The following is a 27,043-nucleotide window of genomic DNA, read 5'->3' on the forward strand; positions in this document are numbered from 1 at the left end:
AGCTAGGGTGAGACCATGGATGGCCACCTAGAGGTGGAGCCACTCCAGTCCACTAGTTGACCAGGTGGGAGGGGCAGACTGTGGAGAGTAGTCGGGACACAGGAAGACAGTAGTCAGAACAGAGAAGGGAGTCTACAGTGAAAGAGAGCGGACACAGAGAGAAAAGAGTGGACAGTGAAAGTGAGAAGGTGTGACTAAGCAATGTCCTGCCTGGGGTTGACGGTGACCTAGTACCCAGGAGAGGTGGTTGCTGGAGGAGTACGGTGGAGTACTCCCGGAACTATGCACCGATGAGGTACAGGACCCTAGGACAGGAAAGAGCTTCAAGCCGATCTGTTAACATTTGTACAGCAACGGGGACCATCAAGGACCTTGCTGACCCTAAAGAATCTGAAGACTCAGTAGCAAAGGGAGAACCGGGGACTAGACCAGAGACTCCAACCCCACAGGGTTCACACTACCATCAGGCGGACTGAGATGGACAAACCACAGACCGGGGACCTCCAGTGCGAGCAATAAGCATGGCTCAGTTACACCAGTTCTGTCAGGAGGAATCGGCCCAAATTCCTACTAACTATTGTGAGAAGCTTGTGGAAGGAGATCCAAAACGTTTGACCCAAGTTATACATTTTAAGGGCAATGGCATCAAATACTAATGTAATGTATGGAAACTTTTGACTTTGTAGAAAGTAATAAAAATGCACTAAAACATCCTCTCATTATTCTGGCATTTGGCAAATATAAATAATTTTGGTTCCTAATGGACCTAAAACAGGAAAGGTTTATTCTGATTTCATGTCAGATAGTGAGAAAAACATGCAGATGTGTCTTTTTGGAAAGTGTAGGTAAGCTTCTGGTTTTAACTGTATATATATATATAATATATGTGTGTATTTGGATGTATGTACATATTTGGTTTGGGGTCTTGTATGCTATGGCAATTATAACGAATAGGAGAATTAAACTGGCTCATTAAAGTGTTATTCACCCCAAGAAATCAAGTTATCCCTGATCCATGGAATAAGGCGTACTTTGCACGTTGCGACATCGCTACTGCGATATCGTCGGAGTCAAATCAAAAGTGACGCACATCCGGCGCCGGTAGCGACATCGCAACGTGTAAAGCCTAGGAGAGAAGATGATCGAGCGTGAAACAGTCAAAAATTGCTGATCTGTGTAACGTCGTTCATTTTCATAATGTCGGTGTGCCCGCAGGTACGATGTGGTTTGTCGTTCCTGCAGCAGCACACATCGCTGTGTTTGACACCGCAGGAGCGACAAACATCTCCTTACCTGCGCCCACCATCCACCGGCTATGCGGAAGGAAGAAGGTGGGCGGGATGTTATATCCCGCTCATCTCCGCCCCTCCTCTTCTATTGGCCGTCCGCTTAGTGACGTCGCGGTGACGTCACTGTGACGCCGAACGCACCGCCCCCTTAAAGTAGGGATTCTTCAGCAGTCACAGCGATGTCGCCGACCAGGTATGTGCGTGTGAAGCTGCCGTAGCGATAATGTTTGCTACGGCAGCTCGCACTACATATCGCATGTTCGACGGGGGCGGGGGCTATCGCGCTCAGCATCGCTAGCATTTGCTAGCGATGTCACAACATGCAAAGTACCCCTTAGGGATAACATGCTGAGAGATTCCAAGAACGTGGCTAGCTCTGCAGTCCTATCCTGAATGAAGCACAGTTGTGCATGCCTGGCCTCTGCTAACTCATTATCATTATCTATAGAACTGATGAGCACTATGCTCGACTATTTCTATCAGTTCCAAAGACAATGAAGAGCAGAATCTGAGCATGCGCACCTCCAATCCATTCATGGCTGAGCTGCAGAGTCCAGTTCTCAGGACAGACCCCAACAATCACTAAGTTATCCCCTATCATTAGGATCAGTAATTACTTAATTTTTGGGAAGGAATAACCCTTTTATACTAAATGGCCTCTCTTTAGTGCATACGCCAGGATGCATATGTTAAACGGTTGCCTTCTATAGATGCTACATAGTGGTTTCCAACATTCACTGTAAAAAAATATGTAAATGTTTTAGCCATGTGTTTTGCAGGATACTGTTGTATGGAATAGTGCAGTCTCTAACACATATAGTTTTATTTGTAGTGTACTTTTCACTGGACGTGCGGCTCCTGTTTGGGTTTGTCACCCAAACAAAGGTTGTTGAAAGGCTGCAGAGCAGCCAATCAGCAAGCTGTTAGGCACTGGGCACTTCTGGAGCCATCGCAGCCGTGCCAAGTATTGCTGCTCACAATTAACACTAAAAGTCCCAGACATTTCGAGCTCCCCCCTGAAGTCCCGAAAGAGGGTCAAATGACCCTTAGTCCAAACTGAATAGAACTAACTAGCAACTAAATGGCTAAACTCAATGGAAAACAACAACCTCCTGTGGTGCGACAGTAACGGCCTTAATTACAGAACAATAGACAGTGATTATAGGATGTTAGCTAAAATCCTTCAGGTCATTCGACCCGTCTCTGGGTTCCAAAGGTAGAAATGTTAAACGACCCCTCTCTGGGACTTCTAGTGTTAACGCCTTAGATGGAGTAGTGGATAGGTGATGGTCCTGTTCATCTGTTCCCTCTCACCATAAATTCCCCATGTTCGCAAATGGAATCCCCCCCCCCCCCTTTTTTCCCCTCTTTTTTTCCACATAAGTATTACACACACATTTTATTCATTTTTAAAATGTTTTATTATTCACTTAATTGCTTTGTTCATCTCAGCTCGTTTTCTTATTGTATTGTTTGTAATGTTTTACTTTGATGACGCTGTCTCTCTCCACGTGGATCACTACTCTGAACCATATGGGCTGATGACGTCATAAATGTATACGTGGCAGTATGGACGCCTTTATATAGGGACAGTCTTCCTGTGTCAGCATGATTTCTTTTTCCTGAAGAAGGGGACGGAGATGTCCCAGAAACGCGTAGAACTGTGAAATAAAAGAGAAATTTTTAATATACAGCATCTGTGGTTTTTAGCATGGCATTAAACCTGTTTTCTATTTTTCAACTATATATTGTATTAGGAAATGGTGATATGTATATATAGTAATGTATAATGTATAGTAAGTTTTATATATGTGGTTGACAGACTTTAGAATAAGAGATGGTTAATTGTTGGGACTAGCCCACAATGGGAGGAGTTACTTGGAAGGGAAAGTGATGGTTTCCTGTGAGTGTAAGTGAAGATCTAGTGAGTGATAGATACAGATGGATAGTCTGTAGGTCGTGAAGCTCGCATACAGTGAGTGACAAATAACGGAGAAAGCAGACTGCAATCGAGATAGTGTGATCATTCACTACCGACCGAGACATGGAATGTTTTAGAACATTGAGGTTAGAGACCGGCCTCCATACAGGGTGGCCCCAGATAGAAGGGTCTAGATGACAAGACTTTAGTGGCCGGGCCCCTAACCATCAAGGTAGCGGGTTTATACTAACTGACGTGCAAACGGAGTTGGTTTCCCTGGGCAGAGTTCCCCCAAGAACTGAGAGCCTACTGGCTGGCTAGCTCTTACCCCCATCCACTACGAGGAGAAGAGACGTGGATATGGAAGCATCAGGGAGCACAAGGCTCTACTCCAACCACCATAAACCATTGAGTAAAGTACTATTGTATAAAATTAACTCTTGATTTCATTGTGAATACGATTCGTCATCCAGTCCTGGTCAGTCGATGTCAATGGCAGTATGCGGCCTGCATGGATTCACAGTCCAGACACAACACAAGTCCACACACCCAACCAGGACCAGCCCTTACATATATCATATGGTCGTGTCCGGAATCAATCCCTCACCTGCAATTACCACCCCGCCACACTCTACACTTGTGAGGGTTATGAATAGATGGGGATGGTGCTACAGGGGCCGACATATCATTAGTGCAACCTGTGTGGCCATTAGGGGGTTTCGAAAGGTGACGGGGCCCATTTCTACCTTCAAACCAAGCAAAATGATGCATTTTGATGAGCTTTTGGACTGCAAAGGGCCCATATATTGTTCTTTCCCTGAGGCCCTTTTCTGTCTGAATCTACCAGTGTGGGTGCTAAACATGTGAGAAGTCAAATGTGTCTTTATGAACTCTACAGACAAGTTGTGGCTGGAAGTAGTTGTCATGTCAGTCTGGGCCAGATGAAAAAGTTGAAGATATAGTGGTGTAAAGCCGCCACCACTGATCTCTGGAGAAGTGGAAATGTGTTCTGTGCAGTGAAGGTATAAACACAATTTCCCCAGGGGAGGGCAGCTAGAGGTACCCTAACTAAAGATCATTAAAATATAACTTATTTCACAATTTAAATGGCTACCATTAAAGACAGAGAAAATATTACTAGTATTAGTTCCTCATATAGATTAGGATGTCAGTGGGCCGCGGACTAACTGATTATTATATTCCTATATATTCCTAAATAATTATTATCAAGTCCTACCCTTATGACTGCTAATTAAAATTCCCCGCTATTAGCCTGCCTGACATGTTTTGCCATAACTGGCATCATCAAGGACTAAAGTCGACGTCACACGATACGATATATCGGGCGATATGTCGTCGGGGTCACGGAGTTTGTGACGCACATCCGGCATTGTTTGATATATCGTAGCATGTGACAGCTACGAGCGACTGTGAACGAGCAAAAATACTCACCTTATCGTTGCTCGTTGACACGTCGCTCATTTTCAAAATATCGTTCCTCCTTCTGTGCTCCGGTTGTTCCTCATTCCCGGGGCAGCACACATCGCTCCGTGTGACACCCCGGGAGCGATGAACACAGCTTACTTGCATCCCGCCGGCAATGCGGAAAGAAGGAGGTGTGTGAGATGTTACATCCCGCTCATCTCCGCCCCTCCGCTTCTATTGGCCGGCCGCTGTGTGACGTCGCTGTGACGCTGAACGTCCCTCCCCCTTCAGGAAGAGGAAGTTTGCCGCCCACAGCAAGGTTGTACGTGTAACGGGGGGGGTTAACGACTTTGTGCGCCACGGGCAACAAATTGCCCGTGACGCACAAACGATGGGGGCGGGTGCGATTGCTCACGCTATCGCACGATATATCGCCGCGTGAAAAGCGGCCTTTAGGCTGTGCAATGAAGGATCACACATCTCAGTTGGGCATTTAATGGACAATACTGATTTGGTGAATGCCAGTAGAACCCTACCCGCCTGATTGCATTGTCCACAAAGTGCCTCGATCACAACCTCATCCAACATCTTTGGGATGACTTAGACTGGAGAGTGTGAGCCTGTCTCCAACATCAGCGTCTGACCTTACAAATGCTCATCTGGATGAACAAGCACAACTTTCCTCAGACATCTCCAAAATCTTATAGAAAACCTTCCAAAAAGAGCAGAAGATGTTCTAGATGCAAATTGATGACCTCCATATTAATGTCTATGGATTTGGGAGGTCATAAAAGTTCCTGTAGGTGTAACGTTGTGCGGGAACATACTTTTGTCCAATTAAAGCATATCGATCACCAGGATTTACCTATATAACCTAAAGCCAGTGCTATACTGGCACTATCAGGCTGATTCTATACATACCTTTAGTTAGTAGCTAGGATGTATAGGTTTTGAAACACAAGCAAGTAAAGTTTGTAAAATGAGCAGCTTTTTGAATGACAGCAGCTGCTGATCAGCTGATAACTGGAGTGGGTATTCCTAGAGATTCCAGCCTTCCTGCCTGTCCATCCTCCCCCTATTATTTATGCTAATTCTATTATAGAATCATTTTCTAAGTGACTAGAAGGTCCTGTGCTGATGTCATAGCCATGTGACCAGCAGAGGTGGGGCCTCAGCAAACATAGCTGATACCAGGAAGCAACATTATTTTTCTGTTGGCTGAGGCCCCGCCCCTTCTGGTCACAAGGGCATGACATCAGCACAGGTCCTTCTAGTCACTTAATAAAACGATTCTATAATAGAATTAGTATAACTAACAGGGGGAGGATGGACAGGCAGGGGGGCGGGAATCACTATGAATACCCACCCCAGCTATCAGCTGATCGGCAGCTGCTGCCACTCAAAAACCTGTTCATTTTACAAACTTTACTTGCTTGTGTTTCAAAACCTATACATCCTAGCTGACAACTAAAGGTATGAGTAGAATCAGCCTGATAGTGCCAGTATAGCACTGGCTTTAGGTTATATAGGAAAATCCTGGTGATTGGTGTGCTTTAATAAATATATGTTTCTATATGTACACTATATCTTAGTGAGTTGCTATTTATATGAATACTAGCTGTACTACCCGGCTTCGCCCGGGTTAATAACTGTTGCTAACAAAATAGAATGTATTACCATTCCCGGGATAGTGTCTCTCTGTTTCTCTCCCATTCTCTGTCTGTCTCCCCCTCTGTATATATCTCTCTGTCTCTCTCTTTATCTATGTCTGTCTGTCTCTTTCCCTGTCTGTCTCTGACTGTCTCTGTCTCTTTCTCCATCTGTCTCAATCTCTTTCCCTGTCTGTCTATCTATCTCTTTCCCTCTCTATCTATCTCTGTCACTTTCCCTGTCTGTCTCTTTCCCTGTCTGACTCTTTCCCTCTCTTTCCCTGTCTGTCTCTTTCCCTCTGTCTTTTTCCCTGTGTCTGTCTCTTTGTCTCTTTACCTGTCTTTGTCTGTCTCTTACCCTGTCTGTCTCTTTCCCTTTCTTTCCCTGTCTGTCTGTTTCTCTGTGTCTGTCTGTATCTCTTTGTTTGTGTCTGTCTCTTTCCCTGTCAGTCTGTCTCTTTGTCTGTGTCTGTCTCTTTGTGTCTGTCTCTTACCCTGTCTATGTCTGTTTCTTACCCTGTCTGTGTCTGCCTCTTTCCCTGTCTGTGTCTGTCTCTTTCCCTGGCTGCATTGTGACACGCCAACATTCCATATAAGGGCGTGGCTGCGCATTCTTCTGAAGTTCTGGCTGCACTGTGGCTCCCAGCTCCATTCGCTTTAATGGAGGCAGGTTTTTTGGTGAATAACTGTAAAGAGCGGGGTTAAAATTTCCCCTCAAAACATAGCCTATGACGCTCTTGGGGTCAAGAAGTGTGAGTGTGCAAAATTTTGTGGCTGTAGGTGTGACGGTGCGGATGCCAATCCCGGACATACACACACACGCACACACACGCACACACACACACACACACACACACATATACACACATTCAGCTTTATATATTAGATTTGTAGGCGAATTTAATCTGAAACTTCTCTTGAGCAAAGCTGCTGTTCTACCCTACATCTGACAGTGCATGCTGGAACTTGTAGTTCTGCCCATAAATTGCGCTCCCTTCACAAAACCAATGTAACTGATCTCAGTGCTTTCTTTTGCATTAAAGATCTACATCATAAAGACTACAGTGAAAAGGAGACTCCCGAAGTAATTACGTTAGTTAACACGTGGAATTAATTCTGTTCACATTTTAACTCTATTAAGGTCTTATGGAGGCATGTTAGCTATGCTTAATTACGTTTAATTATCAGGTTCACCTCCGATACTAAGCCTGTCATAACAAGAAAACCACCGATAATTAACCTGCTCACTTTGAAGAAGGCACCTGATGAAATGTTATAATATCCGTGAACAATTCGCTGCTTTTCACAGCACATCTATAAAATGTGAGTCATCCCTTACTCAGAATGAAGGGGATTTCATGCATCATCACTCAGAGGGTGAAGCTACTGTTATACATTTTTTTGGTGAGTTTTTTAAGGGGTAGCCCACCTACATGCAAAAGGTATGATAATCATGATAGTAAGAGGTAGGATATAGAGATGAGAAAACAGATTTGCAGGATCCAGGATGCATTACCTCTGGCTTACTAATCAGAAGAGACATCGGGGATGCTGGCAGGTAGGAGGAGTACCGGTGTAGCTACTGAACCAGGGTTCTACAATGCTTTTTCTTTAAGGTGTACTAAGAGGCTGCTCACACTGCTGTCAACTCTGTCTATCTGATTTAATATTGGAGATTCCAGGAGTGCTGACGTAAGAAGAGGTGGCTCACACTGCAGTCCACCCTGTCCATCTGATCTAATACTGGAAATACCAGGAGAGTTGAGGTAAGAAGAGGCTGCTCACACTGCAGTTTACCCTATCTATCTGATCTAATAGTGGAAATACCAGGGGTGCTGAGGTAAGAAGAGGCTGCTCACACTGCAGTCCACTCTGTCTATCTGATCTAATACTGGAGATACCAGGGATGCTAAGGTAAGAAGAGGCTGTTCACAGTGCAGTCCACCCTGTCCATCTGATCTAATACTGTAGACACTAGTAGTCTTGAGGTAAGAAGAGGCTGCTCACACTGCTGTCAACACTGTCTATCTGATTTAATACTGGAAATACAAGGAGTGCTAAGGTAAGAAGAGGCAGCTCACACTGCTGTTCACCCTGTCTATCTTATCTAATACTAGAGATACCAGGAGTGCTGAGGTAAGAAGAGGCTGCTCACACTGCAGTCCACCCTATCTATCTGATCTAATACTGGAGATACTAGTAGTCTTGAGGTAAGAAGAACCTATTCCCACTGCTGTCCACCTTGTCTATCTGATTTAATATTGAAGATACCAGGAGAGCTGAGGTAAGACAAGGCTGCTCACATTGCTGTTAACTCTGTCCATCTGCTCTAATTCTGGATATACCAGTAGTGCTGAAGTAAGGAGAGGCTGATCACACTGCTGTCCACCCTGTCCATCTGATCTAATACTGGAGATACCAGGAGAGCTGAGATAAGAAAAGTCTGCTCACACTGCAGTCCACCCTGTCTATCTGATCTAATACTGGAGATACTAGCAGTCTTGAGGTAAGAAGAGGCTGCTCACACTGCTGTCAACTCTGTCTATCTGATCTAATACCAGTGATACCAGGAGTGCTGGGGTAAAAAGAAGCTGCTCACACTGCTGTCCACCCTGTTTGTCTGATCTAATACTGGAGATACCAGGGGGCTGGCATAAGAAGAGGCTACTCACACTGCTATCCAACCTATCTGATCTAATACCAGTTATACCAGGAGTGCTGAGGTAAGAAGAGGCATCTAACACTGTTGTCTGCCCTGTTTGTCTGATCTAATACTGGAGATACCAGGTGGGCTGGGATAAGGAAAGGCTGCTCACACGGTTTGATCTAATACTGGAGATATCAGAGGTGCTAAGGTAAGAAAGGGCTCCACACGCTGTTGTCCACTGTCTTTGATCTAATTCTGGAGATACCAAGGGAACTGAGATTAGAAGAGGCTGCTCACATTGTTGGACACCATGTGTATTTGATCAAGTACTGGTGTTGAGGTAAGTTACAGATGGAACGTTACACTGTGAATGATGCAGGGCCCCCTAGCAGCTCAGAGGATTTCAGGATAGGTACTGTTACGGAGGGACCGGCAGATTAGGACCAGGGGGTATATATCCCAATCGCCATTCGGGGCCCACCGTGCTCCAGATGGCAATGGAGCTACTGGCACCCTGTGGGTTAGGCGGAGACTATAGAGCTGATGACTAAGAGATAACCCAGGAGACCTGGGAACCGGTCACGTGTGTAGGGACACGTGAAACCGGACGACAACCCAGTTAGCGTTTCGGTGGAGCGGGCGCTACTCCGACCACGTGTGTAGGGAACACGTCAGGCCGGATGGTAACCAGTTAGCATTGACCGAGAAGACCCTGTCGGCCACGTGTGTGAAGGACACGTCAGACCACGTAGTCACACCAGTAGCATTTGACTGGGAAGCCGAGGAGAGAAATAGGATTCACACACCCAATCCAGGAACACCCTGTTAACTCCACAGGGGTTCTGGAATACGCTGTCCGTGCACGTAGAGGGCACAACCGGACAAGTAACGCAACAGGTATGCTGTCCGTGTGCTTAGGAGGCACAAACAGACAGGTGACACAGCAGCCGCAGTCCAGTTAGCGCCACTGGACTGCTATAGCACAACTGGAACGGCAGCAAGGAAGCACGGCGCCTGACCCTGATGTGCTGAGCCATGAATCTTGGCGTGCCATGCACCGTTCGCCTAGCCCTACCTACCGCTTCTAACAACGCTTATGCCACCATGAACTCTAAATGAAGACTGCGCACCTCCATGTTGTCTCCAGCCCCTTTTATAACCTGGGTCCACCCCAAACCTAGGGTGGAACCACCAAGGTCCAATAGCAGAGTGCCATGTCAGCAGCGACGTCACCAGCGGCCTATCCGGAACCGCCATTTTCATTGATGACCTAATGGCAGCCACGCCCCAAACACTTCACCAGTCATCGTCTGACGACCAATGGTGAGGTGCCAGATCATAGGGACGGGCCTCTACGAGCCAGTCCAGAGTGGCCACGTCATCAGGACACCTGACACCCTCTGCCCTATCAGGGCCTTCCACCTCACGGACATGCTCAGTGAGGTCCTTACCTGACCTAGCCTCTGATGCACTAAGTGCCTGAGCATGCTCAGTAGCCTGAACAACAGACTCAGAAACCAGACTATCTGCCTGAGCATGCTCAGTAGGAACATCCCAGAACTTAGACACAGCACGAAGTCCAAGTACCTGTGCAAAGAGGCTGTTAGGATTAATTGTGGGAGCATGCTCAGTAGCCTGAACTGAGGACTTAGTCTTAGACATGACACAATCAGGCTGAGCATGCTCAGTAGGCAAAACACCAGACTTAGACTCTGGCTGGGGTAAATCAGCGCACGCATGTGCACTAGCCGCCTCTCCACACTTAGACGTGGTGGAAGGAGCAGCCAACTGGACAACCCGAGGCATGGCCAAGAACGGCAGCCGGCGCCTGGGAGCAACAGGAACCGCCGCAGGCTTGCTTGCGGCTATGGCGGCGCCGGGTCGTAACAGGTACATTGTGATATTGTGGTGGGTCACAATCTGGAAAGTGCAGGTTAAACCTGCAGCGCAGAGTAATTCATGGGTATGATAACCTTGTGGCTGGTCACAGACAAAGTTACACAGGGGAAGGAGCATTGTCTTCCAGCAGCACAGGGTACTTCAAGAAATAAATGTTGAGATATTTTAGTAGGTCACAAGCTGAAAAGTACAAGTTCCAGCTGCAGCACAAAGTATTTCAGGGGTATGATAATCTTGTGGCTGGTCACAGACTGAGAGTTATAGAGTGTAAGGAGAATTGTCTTCCAGCTGTGCAGAGCATTTCAGGAAAGCAGTAAGCTGATGTTGAGTTAAGTCACAGATGGAACATTACACTGTGAATGATACGGGACCCCCTAGCAGCTCAGAGGATTTCAGGATAGGTATGTTGTGATACTGTGGTGGGTCACAATCTGGAAAGTGCAGGTTACACCTGCAGCGCAGAGTATTTCACTGGTATGATAACCTTGTGGCTGGTCACAGTCTGAGCGTTCCTAGGTGAAAGAGCAATGTCTTGCACCAGCACAGAGTTTAAGAAATAACTGTTGAGAGGTCACAAGCTGGAAAGTACAAGTTCCACCTGCAGCACAGAGTATTTCAGGGGTATGATAATCTTGTGGCTGGTCACAGACAGAGTTATACAGTGTAAGGAGAATTGTCTTCCAGCTGTGCAGAATATTTCAGGAAATTAATGTTGAGATATTGTATTAAGTCACACGCTAGAAAGTGCATGTTCCATCCGCAGCACAGAGTATTTTAGGGGTATGGTAACCTTGTGTTTCTCTCTCTCAATTACTCTCCCTTTTTCTTCTTTTTCAGCAATTTTATCACCCCCTCCAGACGCCCTGGAAGTGTGTGCCGGAAAAATGCTCAAGTTTCAAACTGACTTCCATCATGCTCGTTACTTGAGATGAGCACTTGAGTATTACAAATAGCATGACTCAAGTAATGAGCATCCTAGCATTTTAGTGCTCGCTAATCACTATGCCTTAGCTTTATGAAGCCTTTGTACAGTATATACCCCATTTTGCGCATATCTTAATATATCACAGCAGTTATTTAACCCTTACTGTGCTAGGCCGTAGAACCTGTATTGTTTAGCTGCTTTTCATTTATATAAAACTCTGTAATTTTGTAAATATTGTATACTTTGTCAATACTGTCCTCTACCTACAATCACGTTGTATATATTGTAAAACACATTTATGTTCCCTCTCCTTTTACTTTTCTAGCGAACATATGATTAAGACCCAGGACAGGTAGAAACATCACTAATTAATGTCGCACATGTTCTCACATTTTTTGAACCATTCTTTAATGTACACAACCAATTGAGTTTCTTTTGCATCCAAATCTTTGTGAAGTGTGGTTGTTGTCTATGTATTACAGTTTCTTTGTCACGTCTCCACCAGGGTCCACTCCTGCGATTTCTGCTTTGATCACCAAGTGACGTTGTATTCCCACCATGGACTGTGCTGTTGATAGGAGAGGAGTCGGTGCCAGTGGCTCTGGTGGGCGCAGGCTTTTCCCATCCCCTAAGCTTGGTTTCACTGGATGACTGTGGTGGCGTGTGTCTTCCAGCTGAAGTTACCACCTTTCAGCCATGGCCAATGGGAAGGCACCACGCCCTTCTTATTCCTCCTCCTGTCTGCTGGTTGCTGCCAAATATAGCCTTTGTAGTATTACTGCTGTGGCCCTGGTCCACACCCTGCTCTTGAACTATTGATCCTAGTGTTTTGACCTCTGCCTGTTCACTGACAACTCTCCTGCCTGCTGTTTTGTACCTTGCTGCCATTTCCGGTTTGACCTTAGCCTGAATTCCTGACTACACTCCTGCCTGCTGATTTTGTCCCTTTTTGTACCTCCTGGTTTTGACCCTGCCTGACAACTACTCTTCTCTGGATTGCAACCTTCCATAGACAGCAACCTCCAGGACACTGTACAGGAGTTAAAGGGTTTTGGGGTTCTCGGGATCCTGATAAGTGGGCGGCTTGCCCCTAGTCTGTCCGTGACAGCAATCCTGAGTCGGTAGTCCTGAGCAGAAGTCACATTTTTGGGATAAATATCCAGTACAACCAACACCATCACTGCAATGCTAACACCAAAACTCTCTACACATTATACACACAAAGGTCAACATCCAATTAATGATGGATGAGCCCAAAGATCCCTAGTCAGACACTGGATTTGCTAGAGTTCCTTGAAGGATATTCTACCAGAGATGATCATGCCCCCGTCTACATCAAAAAGGCACAGATATCTGCTAGTCTATTTTAATCAACTTACAATAATGCAACTAAATAGTTCTGACGTGGATTACCTGCATTTTTCTAGAATTTTAAATATGTATAATCAGAAGCGCTACAGACATGTTTACCTTACAGGTCACCGACCATCAGGAATGCAAGTCAACTGCGTCATACCAACACACAAGCGCTAGCGGAGAAAATTAAAAAAAAGTCACATATTCTACGCTGCCCGGAGCTTTTCTCATTTAAATTTGTCATAACCTGCAATGTAAATATTGGCTTAAACTTTGCATGCGCCAAAGAGGACGTACTGCATAGTACCGAGGTCTGGTGCAAAGTATGGAATTCCCAGGGGGACCACATAACTTCAAGATCAATTGCAACTCTCAGTAAACAGGCTTCTACCTGAGTCTAGTCAAAGCCACTCAACCAGAAATGTAGAAGGTCAACAATATTTGCAGTGGACCCTGTACTACGCTGGTGACTGACGAAATTACAGACGGTGAAATGTGCACAGATTTTCAGTAATCCCTGCAAGCCCCTGTCTCTACCGGGACGGCCGCACGTTAATGACTTGGGCTTATACCTGTACAGTCTGGTGTGTTTCTTTGGAGGATAAGGGTTTACGTATGGCAACAACAACTTTGAGGACAAATAACCACGTCATGTTGGATTGCTTTTGTTGTGTAGGAACTCCCCATGCTCAATACCCCAATGGAGCGCACAACGTCTGTGCTTTTGACAAGGCGCAAGTGGTAGAGGGGACTCTTCTCAAGACTTACTAAAAATACCGAAGGGTTGTGTAAAAGGGAATTCTACTTACATGTGATGGTAAGAAATGTACATAATCTTATTCTTTCTCGGAAAGTATCTCTGAAGTGCGCATTGTGTTCTCCAAGGAGAATAATTGGTTATGATTATTAAGAGTGAATAGTTTGGATTATAGTAACTTCCAGTCCCAGAAAGTGGAAATAAAAAGGTAGGAATTACATTTTAATAATAAAAAAAAAGATATACCGTATTTTTCATTTTATAAGACGCACTGGATTATAAGACGTAACTCAAATTTAGAGGAGAAAAATAGGAAAAAATACTTTTTTATTAAAATGAGGGTCTGTCTTATAATCCTAGTGCGTCTTAATCCTAATGCTCACCAGGGGGGAGCGGTGGTGGTGGAGCAACTCAGGAAGATCACAGGAGGCAGGATTGGCGATTCTGCAGGCTCAGAAGAGGGGATGTTGCGGCTCAGGAGGGTCGGTGATACTGCGGGCTTGGGAGTGTCTCGGCGGGTACCATTGATCTGGTTACGAGCTGTGGGGGTGTTGCAGCAGCGGCAGGCACCATTGATCTGCTGGCAGGCTGCAGGGGTGTCACTGCAGTGGAGTTACTCAGGAGGGTCACAGGATGGGGTTTCTCGGTAGTGGGTGCCATTGATCTGACTGCGGGCTCCGTTGAATCACCTGTGGTTGACGAGATGGACTTCAAGAAAATGGCCAAGTAGGGGACACATGCGCAGACAGGACTCCGTGGACATTTTCATGAAATCCTTTGTGTCAATCTGTGCATTCACCGCCTCCACGGCCATTTCCTTGAAGTCCATCGCATCAACCGCGGGCGGTTCAATGGAGCCCGCAGTCAGATCAATGCACCTGTCGCCAAAACACCCCATCCTGTGACCCTCCTGAGCCACTCCACTGCTCATCCGAGCCCTCAGTATCGCCGACTCCTATGACCCCGCTCCACCACCGCCACCCCAGTTAGCCATATCAAAAAAATTAAATCAAATCTTTATTTTTATATAGTGCTAACATATTCCACAGCACTTTACATACATCAGGAACACTGTCCCCATTGGGGCTCACAATCTAAAGTCCCTATCTGTATGTCTTTGGAGTGTGGGAGGAAACCAGAGAACCTGGAGGAAACCCACACAAACACGGGGAGAACATACAAACTCCTTGCAGATGGTGTCTTTGGTGGGATTTGAACCCAGGACCCCAGCGCTGCAAGACTGCAGAGCTAACCACTGTGCCACCATGCAGCCATATCCAGATTGTAAGACACAACTCCATCTTACCCCCAGTATTTTTTTTGGGGGGGAGGGGGGGGGAATTCGTCTTATCATCCAGAAAATACGTTAACTTTATGGTCTGCAAACTGTGGCTCCTCAGCTGTTGTAGGACTACAAATCCTAGTATGTGACTATTACGACTCGGTGGGACTAGGGTTAAGGTTAGGGCTAGGTTTAGGGTTAAAGCTAGGTTTAAGGTTAGGACTAGAGTTAAGGTTAGGGCTAGAGTTAACGTTAGGGCTAGAGTTAAGGGTAGGGCTAGGTTTAAGGTTAGGGCGAGGGTTAAGGTTAGGGCTAGGTTTAAGGTGAGGGCTAGGTTTAAGGTTAGGGCTAGGTTTAAGGTTAGGGCTAGGCTTAAGGTTATGGCTAGGGTTAAGGTTAGGGCTAGGGTTAAGGTTAGGGCTAGGTTTAGGCTTAGGGCTAGAAATATTTGGGTCAATTGTGTCACTTACCCAATCTTTTAGATAGCAGTATTACAGATATAACATTTCAGGATATTTTAACAGACTTGCTGCAGCATTTTGGAAAATTAGGTGGATACCTGGGGCAACAGCACTGGTCTACCTGTGAAGCCACGACACAAAACTAACCAACAGAAAAAAAGTAATTGTAGCCTCCACCATTGTAATATCCTCCTCTCCAGCACTGTATCCTGAGACCTCCCTCCTTGCCCAAAAGAAAGGGAGGTTAACCCAAGGGTCCGTATCAACCATAGTCCATCCAATTTAAAGGGTAGGTTAACCCAAGGGTCCATATAAACCATGATCCATCCTTGATCAATACAGGTGTATGTGGCTATGCCCCGTTTATGCCACAATCTTATTATCCATATATGAAAAACAGAAGGACACATCAATAATCAATAAAAAATATTTTAAAAATTACTATAAAAAAATTATAAAACACCATTTGTCCTTCCGGCATTTAGCCTTCTGGTTTTCTCCACCAGTTGATGGGCTCTTTTATTGAATGATATATAATATCGCCCGTAAATAATACTGAGCAGTAGGAAATGTGGTATAATTAGATTTAATTTGCTGAGACAATTAAGGCGGTTACTAGTTTGAGTTATACCCCATGACATGCCATTACAGCACGACACAGGACATTCCGAAGGTATTAGCCGGGACAAATTTAGGCCGGTGCACCGTAGACTTTATCTACCACTAAGAAGAGGTTTGGTGTCCAGGATGACATTTTTACATCCGTATTTTTGCCTCAATTATATAATCTGTCTACCATAAAAATAATTACTATATCTATTTTTTCAGAAAGGACTTTTTTAATCAATATATTTTTATAAAAGAAGAAAGAAACACAAAGCTGCTCCTAATTTTATGGCTCTTGAATTGAATATCCCAACATTCCATCGTGAGGACGTCTGGAATCCTCCAATCCTCTAACCTCAACTGCTGCAACAAAAACTTTTATTTTTAATTTATTTTTTATTTTGGAAAGGGTACTATGATTTCTTGGGACAGTTTAAATATAGTGACAACCGTACACCTATCAAAGGTATTCCCTAATATCTGCCAGTAGATATTTTTATGTGTACAGAGGACCTTCCTCTTGTCATAAGGATTTAATTTTTAGGCTATGTGCAATCGTGGGGGTTCAGGCACTGTACCCCTGTGATCAAAGTCAAATCTCCAGCTGATATTATCAGCGGGATTGCAGCATTCAGGACTCAGGGAGAGGGATCACTTACTTCTACCTGGTGATCGGGTCCCTGTAATAGGATCACAGTGATCCGATTGCTGCCATGGTGACCCTGTGTCATCACCATGATGATACCAGGTTACTGATCTATAGAGAGCCTCACACACCATCCCGGATGCTTGGTGTGTGAGGCGAAGTGCTGCAATATAATCCCTGTAGTGATAAAGCATTGCAGGAGATTATAGAAATACTGAAAAAACAGAAACACTTGACATGCTGCTGCTTTTTTTCAGCAACAAAATCTGCAAAGAAAAAAGAAGCAGCGTGTGCACAGCAAGTCAGGATTCTCATAGACTTTGCTGGGATGCTTTTTCTTGCATATATTGATTAAGCAAGGAAAAACGCATAAGAAACAGCCACGTGTGCATATAGCCTTATTGATATTAATACCGGTGCTCTCCTGAAGCCGGCGTGTTTTGTATTTTGTTCCTTTGCCTCTCTGTTCCTGAGATATGGCCTCTTCTTCTCTATGTATCTAGGCTTTTTAGCCAAGTGGGTGTGATCCTCAACTCTTCACTGTGGGCATCTTCTGGGGACAACACCTACTTGGATAAAATAAGGACTAGATTTATATACAGGAAACAGGGGGCCATAGAAATGGAGAGGCCCTGGAAGAAAAGAAACTTAACACTGGAATCAGGAGAACAGTGGCATTTAGACAATTAGCCTCTTCCTGACCACCCACTGTAGATAAATGTCGGCTTGTGCATTGTGCTGACCGCATTGGTCTACGTTTTGCGGTCAGCAGAGTCCTGTAAACACCGGGTCCAGTGAAGAACAGTAGTTCTGACAGGAGACATCATCGGAACCTGATTGGATCAGGTCCTGATGATGTTAAAGATTTGCTGTCATACATATGCTGTGCTCAATAGCGATTGTGTGGCGCCCCTGAGGCTCAGTTGCCACAGGGTATTGCATCTGACTTAAGGTGCAATACTCATCCCAGGAAAGGAAGCGGTTAACCACTGGTTTTCATTTATACAACACACACAGCTCAGGTGCTTTCCCGCTGGAACTGGGCTAAAGGTGGTCACCATAACAATGGGTTTTTCCCAGCCACCAGTGAGTCATCAGGAAGGTGGGAGCAACACAGGGGAAGTGAGAGAAGACATAGTTTTTACCTCAGAATCGTCTGAGACTCAGAACAACACGGTCGCTGTGGAGAGTTCTTAAGAGCTTCCACAGTTAGGACTGGGCAGACTGGAAGGAGCAGGAGACGACCAGTGGAGCTGTTGGACACAGGAGCAACAGGGGAGCTGAAGGTAGAGCTCAATAGTTCCCTTAGCACTAGCGCAGTTCAGGGTGCAGAGCCCTAGATTGGCATACACTCTACGTTGCACCACCAGATTCTGCAGGACAGGGGGATTTCATGTCTCTTTGACCACCAAAGATACCGTGGTACAGCAGCACAAAGAGTCAAGAGTAAGGACCACGGTTGGACCCACGTTTGATTCACGCTGCCTGCGAACGGGACAGGAACTTTAACACCGATCAGGGGTCCCCAAGCACTTCAGGTAATGGGGATCCACACAAAAAGTGCAAGGAAGGAAGGTCTCACACTCCCGGTGGTGGCCTGTGAGGTACCCAGGATCGGCTGGGGCCCATCACGGCGGAAACTCCAAGGGTGACAACTGAACTGGGAGTAAAAGACCTGTAACCGCAACTTCTGTGTCAGCCCTTTATTGCCGGCGCCATCGCCCCGTGCTTCAGTGCCCACAGCCATTACTACCTCTATCATCCTGCCTGCGACCTAGTTTCACCTGCGTGAAGCTGAACTATCCTAGCTGCAACACCATCCGCCCCAGAGGAAAGTGACCGCAGCGGCAGCTAATCTCTGGCCGAATACCTCAGGTGGCGTCACAAGACAACCACAACTCCTATCATCCTCATCATCACCCATCCTCATCCCATCTCCATTCCCCCCTTTTGGTGTACACTTCTGGGCCACGAAGTTGGGCAGAGCCACCCGTGACATCCCAAATCTGATATCACCGGCCCGGCGACAAGTAAGTTTAACCCATGCCCCATGAGTGCTACAATTGCAGCATATAGAAGTTTGCGAGAGCGAGTGAGCGCCTTCTCTCATCCCTCCGGCACCCCCGTGACATGATCACGCTGGAGCCAAGGGTTACAGTGATGTCCTCCAGGTCTGCCATGTACAGTGGCCTGTTAGACCCAACCAGAAGCAGGGTCTAACAAGTGATCTGTCAGTGTAAAACTGACAAGTGTAATGCATGGCAAGAAAAAGAAAAAATGCATGGCAATACATTACATCAGCATTCAGAATAATATAAGGTAAAGTCCCATGGAGATTAAAAATGTAAAAAAAAACGTTTTTAAAACTTGTAAAATATTTTTTTAAAATCACAAAATAAAGAACAAAAAAATGAAAAAAAATTATTATACCAATAAATATGTTTATTTATGTAAAAACAAAAATAAACAAAAAAGTACACACATTTGGTATGGCCGCATCCAGAACAACCTGATCTATAAAACTGTCACACTATTTAACCCCTTCAGTGAACGGTGTAAAAAAATGTGGCAAAAAACAATGCTTTTGCATCATCCTACCGAAAAAAGTGGAATAAAATGCGATCAAAATGTTGAACATAAATAAAAATGATATCGTTGAAAAAAATCATCCTTCAAAAAAACAAGCCACCATACAGCTCAGTCTGCAAAACAACATAAACAAGCTATAGGTCTCAGACAATAGCAATACAAAAACAATTATTTTTCTGTAAAATTGTTTTCATTGTGTTAAAGCTCAAAAACATAACAAAATGATATACATCTGGTATTGCTGTAATACTGACAAGAATAAACCTGTATTATTTCTTTTACCAAACAGTGAATAGTGTAAAAATAAAACACAAAAAACAATTCCTGAATTGCCGTTTCATGGTCATTCTGTCTTCCAAAAAGCAGAATATAAACAATCCAAAAATGTAATGTGCCTCAAAATTGTACCAATAATAACTATAACTCATTCTGCAAAAAACAAGCCCTCACATGACACAAAAATCTAGAAAAAGTATAGCTCTCAAAATATTGTGATGCAAAATGTCTTCTGTATAAAAAACTCCCCAAAAAGCATTTTAGTGTGTAGCCAACCATAACAAAATATATAAATCTGGTATCGCTCTAATTGCAATGACCCAAAGAATAAAGCTGTCTAATCACTTATATTGCACAGTGAACGGCGTGAAAAATAAATAAAAACAATTCTTGACCTGCTGTTGATTTATTCATTTTTCCTCCCAAAGATAAGTCTCAGCTCACTTTTATCCTGTGCTCTACGTTGAGCACTTACACCAGGGATTACATGTGATTTTCTGAAATATCTGATTCAGACAAAACCCTTGACAGAAGATTCCCTATAATGAGGCAAGTAATTTGGACTGTGTCTACCTATGATCCAGTGGTGTCCATCTTTTCAGTGATGCATACAGAATGTCATGCCCCGACCCGTAGGTCCAACCCCTACTTTTCAGGTGGATCAGCAAGCAGCTCCGTAAGGTCTGCCCATCCCGCTGTTCTTCCTTCAATACAGGGTTCTCACACGGATCGCAGTCCTGGATCCTCCTCCAGCACTCTGCCTGTGGCCTGCTCATCCATAAACATGCATTCACTGAGCAGGTCTTCCAAGACCTTCCTTAGGCGCACCTGCTGCGTCCTACTGTGATTTAAAGGTCCAGTACTCCTTAACCTGGAAGTGCTTCTCAGCCTATTGCAGAGAGGCAATGGATATATAAGGCATCCTCCCCTTCTGAGAGGTGCCTGAGCAATGGTTTCCTGTCCCTTAGTGTGGTGTTGTGTCCCGGCAGGACCTTTGTTGTTTAACCCTGCGTCTGTTCTTAGTCTCTGTACCTTGTCTCCACTCAAAGCCGGCTGTGCCTTTCTGCTGCTACAGTCCTTATCTGGGTCCCTGCACTTCACTGAGTCTATACCTGTCTGGCCGTGACCACTACAGTCCAGTTTGCTGGATCGGATCAAGCACCGACAGAGGAGGTCCTTACCGAGTCATCTGTGTCAACATCCTTCCTAGTACTGGATCTAGGCCTGGCTCGGTGTTACCATAAATCTCCACTTTGGATTGGACTTCGCAAGTGCTCAGGTCGCACCTGCTGTGCATTGCTACTCAGCCATACCTACGGGTATTAGGACTGTGCTGGCTGTACATGTACTCTGGACTCTACCCTTGGACCTTTTGTTGTTTGGCGCTGGTGGCGCTCTGATCATTAAAGTCCTTTCCTTCCCTCAAGCTTTGTCCGAGTCCATCTCTGTGGTCAGCTGCCACAGTCCTCTGTGGTCCTGTGGGTTCACTACCGTACTCCCCCGTGGGTAGCCCAACAGCATATAAGCATGGTCGGACAAAGTTTTCTTCACGTCTGAAAACGACACCACTGAACAGAGGCCAGACGAACTCTAGAATAATTCTGCTGCCTCATTATAGTGAATGGAGCTTCTTCAATGTTTTGAGCTCTTTCAGGGGTATAGTTTTTAGAATGGTGTCACTTCTGGGTATTTTCTGTCACCTCAAATGTGATTCCTGAAAAGAAGGGAATTTTGTTTACTTACCGTAAATTCCTTTTCTTCTAGCTCCAATTGGGAGACCCAGACAATTGGGTGTATAGCTATTGCCTCTGGAGGCCACACAAAGTATTACACTTAAAAGTGTAAGGCCCCTCCCCTTCTGGCTATACACCCCCAGTGGGATCACTGGCTCACCAGTTTTAGTGCCAAAGCAAGAAGGAGGAAAGCCAATAACTGGTTTAAAGACCAATTCAATCCGAGGAAACATCGGAGAACTGAACCATACCACATGAACAACATGTGTACCCGAAAAAACAGAAAAACCCCGAGAAAACAGGGCGGGTGCTGGGTCTCCCAATTGGAGCTAGAAGAAAAGGAATTTACGGTAAGTAAACAAAATTCCCTTCTTCTTTGTCGCTCCATTGGGAGACCCAGACAATTGGGATGTCCAAAAGCAATCCCTGGGTGGGTAAAAGAATACCTCATGATAGGGCCGTCAAACGGCCCTCTCCTACAGGTGGCCAACCGCCGCCTGAATGACTTATCTACCTAGGCTGGCGTCTGCCGAAGCGTAGGTATGCATCTGATAATGCTTGGTAAAAGTAAGTAGACTCGACCAGGTGGGTGCCTGACACACCTGCTGAGCCGTAGCCTGGTGCCGTAATGCCCAGGATGCACCCACGGCTCTGGTAGAATGGGCCTTCGGCCTTGAGAGAACCAGAAGCCCAGTAGAACTGTAGGTTTCAAGAATTGGTTCCTCGAGCCCCCGAGCAAGGGTGGATCTGGAAGCTTGCGACTGTTTACGCCGACCAGCGACAAGGACAAAGAGTGCATCCGGGTGGCGCAGGAGCGCCATGCGGGAAGTAGAACCTGAGTGCTCTCACCAGAACCAACAGATGCAAATCTTTCTGAAATTGATGGACTGGACGAGGACACAAAGAAGGTGAGGTGATATCCTGATTGATATGAAAATGGGATACCACCTTAGGGAGAAATTCCGGAACCGGACGCAGAACTACCCTGTCCTGGTGAAGGACCAGGAAGGGAGTTTGTATGAGAGCGTTGCTAGCTCGGAAACTCTCCTAAGAGACGAGACCGTTACTAGAAGGCCACTTCCCGTGAAAAACGGGAAGGGAGACATCCTTCAAAGGCTCGAAAGGCGGCATCTGGAGAGCAATTAGAACCTTGTTCAGATCTCAGGGCTCTAACGGCCGCTTGTACGGAGTGCTGAGAAGACAAACTCCCCGTAGGAACGTGCGTACCTGAGGAAGTCGTCGTTTCTGAAAAAATACAGATAGCGCTGAGACTTGTCCCTAAAGGGAACTGAGCGACAACCCATTTTCCTACCTAGATTGCAGGAAGGAAGGAAACATAGACGATGCAACCGGCCAGGGAGAAACACCCTGCGCCGAGCACCGAGATAAGAACATCTTCCACGTCCTGTGGTCAATCTTGGCGGACGTTGTATGCTAGCCTGTCTCATGGTGGCAACCACGTCCTGAGGTAATCCTGACGACACTAGGTTCCAGGACTCAATGCCACACCATCCGGTTGAGGGCCGTAGAATTCAAATGGAAGAATGGCCCTTGAGACAGCCAGTCTGATTGGTCTGGTAGTGCCCCCGGTTAGCCTACCGTGAGGCACCACAGAACCGAGTACCACAACATCCTCGGCCAATTTGTAGCGACGAGGATGGCGCGGCCGCAGTCGGTCTTGATCTAGCGCAGTACTCTGGGCAACAATGCCAGAGGTGGCACCTAAGGTAGCTGGAACTGCGACCAATGCTGAACTAAGGCGTTTGCCGCCAGAGCTCGATGATTGTGAAACCGTGCCATGAAGCTGGCACATTGTTGTTGTGCCGTGACGCCATTAGATCGACGTCCGGCCTCTGTCAGCGGCGCCAGATCTCCTGAAACCCGTCCGGGTGAGGAGACCATACTCTTTCGGCCACACCTCAGCGACTTAGGAAGTCAGCTTCCTAGTTTCCACACTTGGGATGTGAATTGTGGATATGGTGGATGCCGTGTCTTCCACCCACATCAGAACCTGCCGGACTTCCTGGAAGGCTTGCCGGTTGCGCGTTCTTCCTTGGTGGTTGATGTATGCCACCGCTGTGGAGCTGTCCGACTGAAGTCGGATATGCTTGCTTTCCAGCCGCTGTTGGAAGGATTGTAGGGCAAGATACACTGCTCTGTGTTCAAGAACATTGATCTGAAGAGTGGACTCTTGCTGAGTCCACGTACCCTGAGCGCTGTAGTGGAGAAAAACTGCTCCCCACCCTGATAGACTCGCGTCTGTCGTAACTATCGCCCAGGACGGGGATAGGAAGGACCTTCTTTTTGACCAAGAGGTGAGAAGAAGCCACCACCGTAGAGATTCCTTGGCCGCCTGAGAAAGAACGACGACTCTGTTGAGGGACGTCGACTCCTCGTCCCATTGGCGGAGAATGTCCCATTGTAGTGGACGCAGTAAAACTGCGCGAAAGGAACTGCCTCCATTGCTACCATCTTACGTAGGAAGTGCATGAGGCGTCTCAATGTGTGCGACTGGTTCTTAAAGAAGAGCTTGCAGCCCGTAGTGAATGCTGTTTGTCTAGCGGCAGCTTCACTATCGCTGAGAGAGTAAGAAACTCTATGCCTAGATATGTTATCGATAGGGTCGGGGTCGGATCTGACTTTAAAAAGTTGATGATCCACCCAAAACTCTAGAGAGTCTCCAGCGCAACGTTCGGGCAGTGTTGGCATGTTTCCTAAGAGAGTGCCTTGACAAGTAGATCGTCTAAATACGGGACCACAGAGTGACCCTGAGAGTGCAGGACTGTGACTACTGCTGCCCTGACCTTGGCGAAGACCAGTTGGACTGTCGCTAGCCGGAAGGTAGAGCTACGAACAGAGGGTGTTCGTCTCCTATAACGAAGCGTAGAAACGCTAGTGCTCTGGATCAATCGGCACGTGTGGATAAGCATCCTTGATGCCTAATGATGCTAGGAAATATCCTTGGGACCTTGAGGCGATGACATGGCGGAGGGATTCCATCCGGAACCGCCTGGTGTCCACGAGCTTGCTGAGCATTTTTAGATCCAGAACGGGACGGAACGGCCCGTTGTTATAGGTACCGCAAAGAATTTGGGGTAAAAACCGTGACCTTGTTCCTGAAGAGGAACGGGGGTCATCACTCTTTCTGCCTATAGAGTGCACCCTGTTTGCAGAAGAGCAGCGGCCCGGCCGGGAGGTGGAGAAATTCTGAAGAATCGAGTTGGAGGACGAGAAGTGAGCTCTATCCTGTACCCGTGAGACAGAATGTCTCACACTCAATGGTCATTGACCTATGGTAGCTAAATATCGCCAAGGCGGGAGAGCCTGCTACCGACCGAGGCCGCAAGTCATGAGGAAGCCGCCTTGGAAGCGGGTTTTCAGACTGTCGCTTTTTTGGGCGAGACTGAGCCCGCTAAGAATCTTAGCTCCTCTGATCCTTTTGAGTCCACATTGGACGAGGAAAAATGGGACCTGCCCGAGCCTCGAAAAGGCCGAAAACCCCGACTGCCTCTTGCTCTGTTGGGGTTTGTTGTGTCCGGGCTGAGGAAAGGATGAATCCTTACCCCTGGACTGTTTAATGGTTACATCCAACGCTCACCAAACAGTCGGTCAGCAGAAAAAGGCAACTGGTTAGGCAACCTTTTTTGGAAGCAGAATCTGCCTTCCATTCACTTAACGAGCAGACCAGGCTCTGCTTAAAAACACGGAGTAGCGGAGGCTACCGCCGCACGGTTCGCAGAGTCCAGGACAACCTGAATCGCGTAAGAAACATGTTCCTGGACTGCCTCTCTGAAGGCAGAGTGGTCCAGAAAAATACGTGAAGCTGACTCCTCCACTGGAGGAGCTGTGAGAAATAACCCACATTCTATAGATGGACGCTATAAGCTTATTTACTATGGCGTCACAATCAGGTGTATCCAGATTGAGAGCGGTCTCAGGATCAGAATCCTGAGCCGCCACTTCCGCCTCATTACACAGCGAGTCCTTCTGTTAGGACCCTGATGAAACCGAGGCCGCTCATAGCGAGCCCACTTAGGCTGTCTGGGACTGACGTCCGTGCAGAGCCGTGACTCTGGGATGCGTGTGACATTCCCGGAGCTGTTAGTTATTCACACTGAGGGGGGCCATGGATCAATGATTCAACAGTGCCCATATGTGAGAGACATGTCCGGACTGCTAGGCTTCTAGTATCATAGCCATAGTCTCAGAAAAACTGTCAGTAAATACTGCAGACACCGTCCTCATCCCCTGGCCATTAGTGCCTACAATGGGAGTCTATGTACCTGCCGGCCGTATAGCCGTACATGCTGTACCAGCTGTATAGAAAAACATGTGGTTCTGCACCTTTGTTTTACACAGAGAATATGCTGATAACTCCTCCGCATAATCCAGGAGGGTATATACAACGTGCGACCAAACAGTGCAATGTATATAGTACAAGCATATCTATAAGTGCACTTCTGCACTAGTGGGGTTAGCACCACAGGTGCTGCTTAACGCCTGTTACAGCGATTGTGTGACTATCAGAATGCCAGGGTCTTCCACACTTGTCTCTGTATCGTACAGAAACTGACACTAATGGCTGCCGGTGTCCTTGTAGAGAAGGAAGCCGTGGGCGTGCCTGAGAAAGTGCGGGAATCCGGATTCACAGTGCACACAGTGAGAGGGGTGGAGTATGCAAAACATACTCCAGCTCTCAGCTCTGCTCTATGCAGCGTCACGCCCCTACCCTGACTGTCAGGGCTGTGGGCGGTAACGAAGGGAGACTAGGCCCAGAAGCCGGGGACTCGAGTTAACAGCGCGGCCGCCGTAAAAGCGCGGGCCGCGCTGAAGTCCCCGGCGCACCACAAGTGCCAGCCGCGCCGCAGTTCCAGCGGCCGGCGCGACCGATTCATAGAAGTGGCCAGCGTCCCGCCCCTCTCCTGACTGGCAGGTCTGGGGGCGGGAACGAACGGAAGCAGGCCGCAAAAGCCGGGGACTCTAGTTATCAGCGCGGCCGCCGTAAAAGCGCGGGCCGCGCTGAAGTCCCCGGCGCACCACAAGTGCCAGCCGCGCCGCTGCCAGCGGCCGGCGCGACCGATTCCTGGAAGTGGCCAGCGTCCCGCCCCTCTCCTGACTGGCAGGTCTGGGGGCGGGAACGAACGGAAGCAGGCCGCAAAAGCCGGGGACTCTAGTTATCAGCGCGGCCGCCGTAAAAGCGCAGGCCGCGCTGAAGTCCCCGGCGCACTACAAGTGCCAGCCGCGCCGCAGTCCCAGCGGCCGGCGCGACCAATTCCCATAAGTGAGCCTGCTTCAGCAAAGCTGAATGAGGCCATGGCACAGGCGCCGCAGCGCTGATGTCCCCCGGCGCACTACAACACCCAGCATGCTGCGGTGTGAGCGCCAAATGCACGGGGACACAGAGTACCTTGAGGAAGCAGGGCCATGTCCCTGATGTACTCCGCTCCATCCAGCATCTTCTCCAGGGGCTGTAGATGGAGCACGGTCTCAGTGCCTGGAGACCGGTAAATCCCACTTCACCCAGAGCCCTGTAAAAAGGGATGGGGAAGGAATCAGCATGTGGGCTCCTGCCGCCGTACCCG

At 47.0% G+C, this 27,043-nt stretch overlaps 1 long non-coding RNA gene across 1 annotated transcript in view; it reads right to left on the reverse strand.

The window, feature by feature from the left end:
* Positions 1 to 2,738: 2,738 nt before the first annotated feature.
* The window catches only part of LOC142256938 (uncharacterized), a 58,803-nt gene continuing 34,498 nt past the window's right edge, over positions 2,739 to 27,043 (reverse strand). Inside the window, exon 3 of the long non-coding RNA XR_012727582.1 lies at positions 2,739 to 2,950. This is a non-coding gene — a long non-coding RNA (uncharacterized LOC142256938). The remainder of the gene's footprint in view (positions 2,951 to 27,043) is intronic.

Source organism: Anomaloglossus baeobatrachus, chromosome 11, assembly GCF_048569485.1.
Source record: "Anomaloglossus baeobatrachus isolate aAnoBae1 chromosome 11, aAnoBae1.hap1, whole genome shotgun sequence".
Classification (NCBI taxonomy): Eukaryota; Metazoa; Chordata; class Amphibia; order Anura; family Aromobatidae; genus Anomaloglossus; species Anomaloglossus baeobatrachus.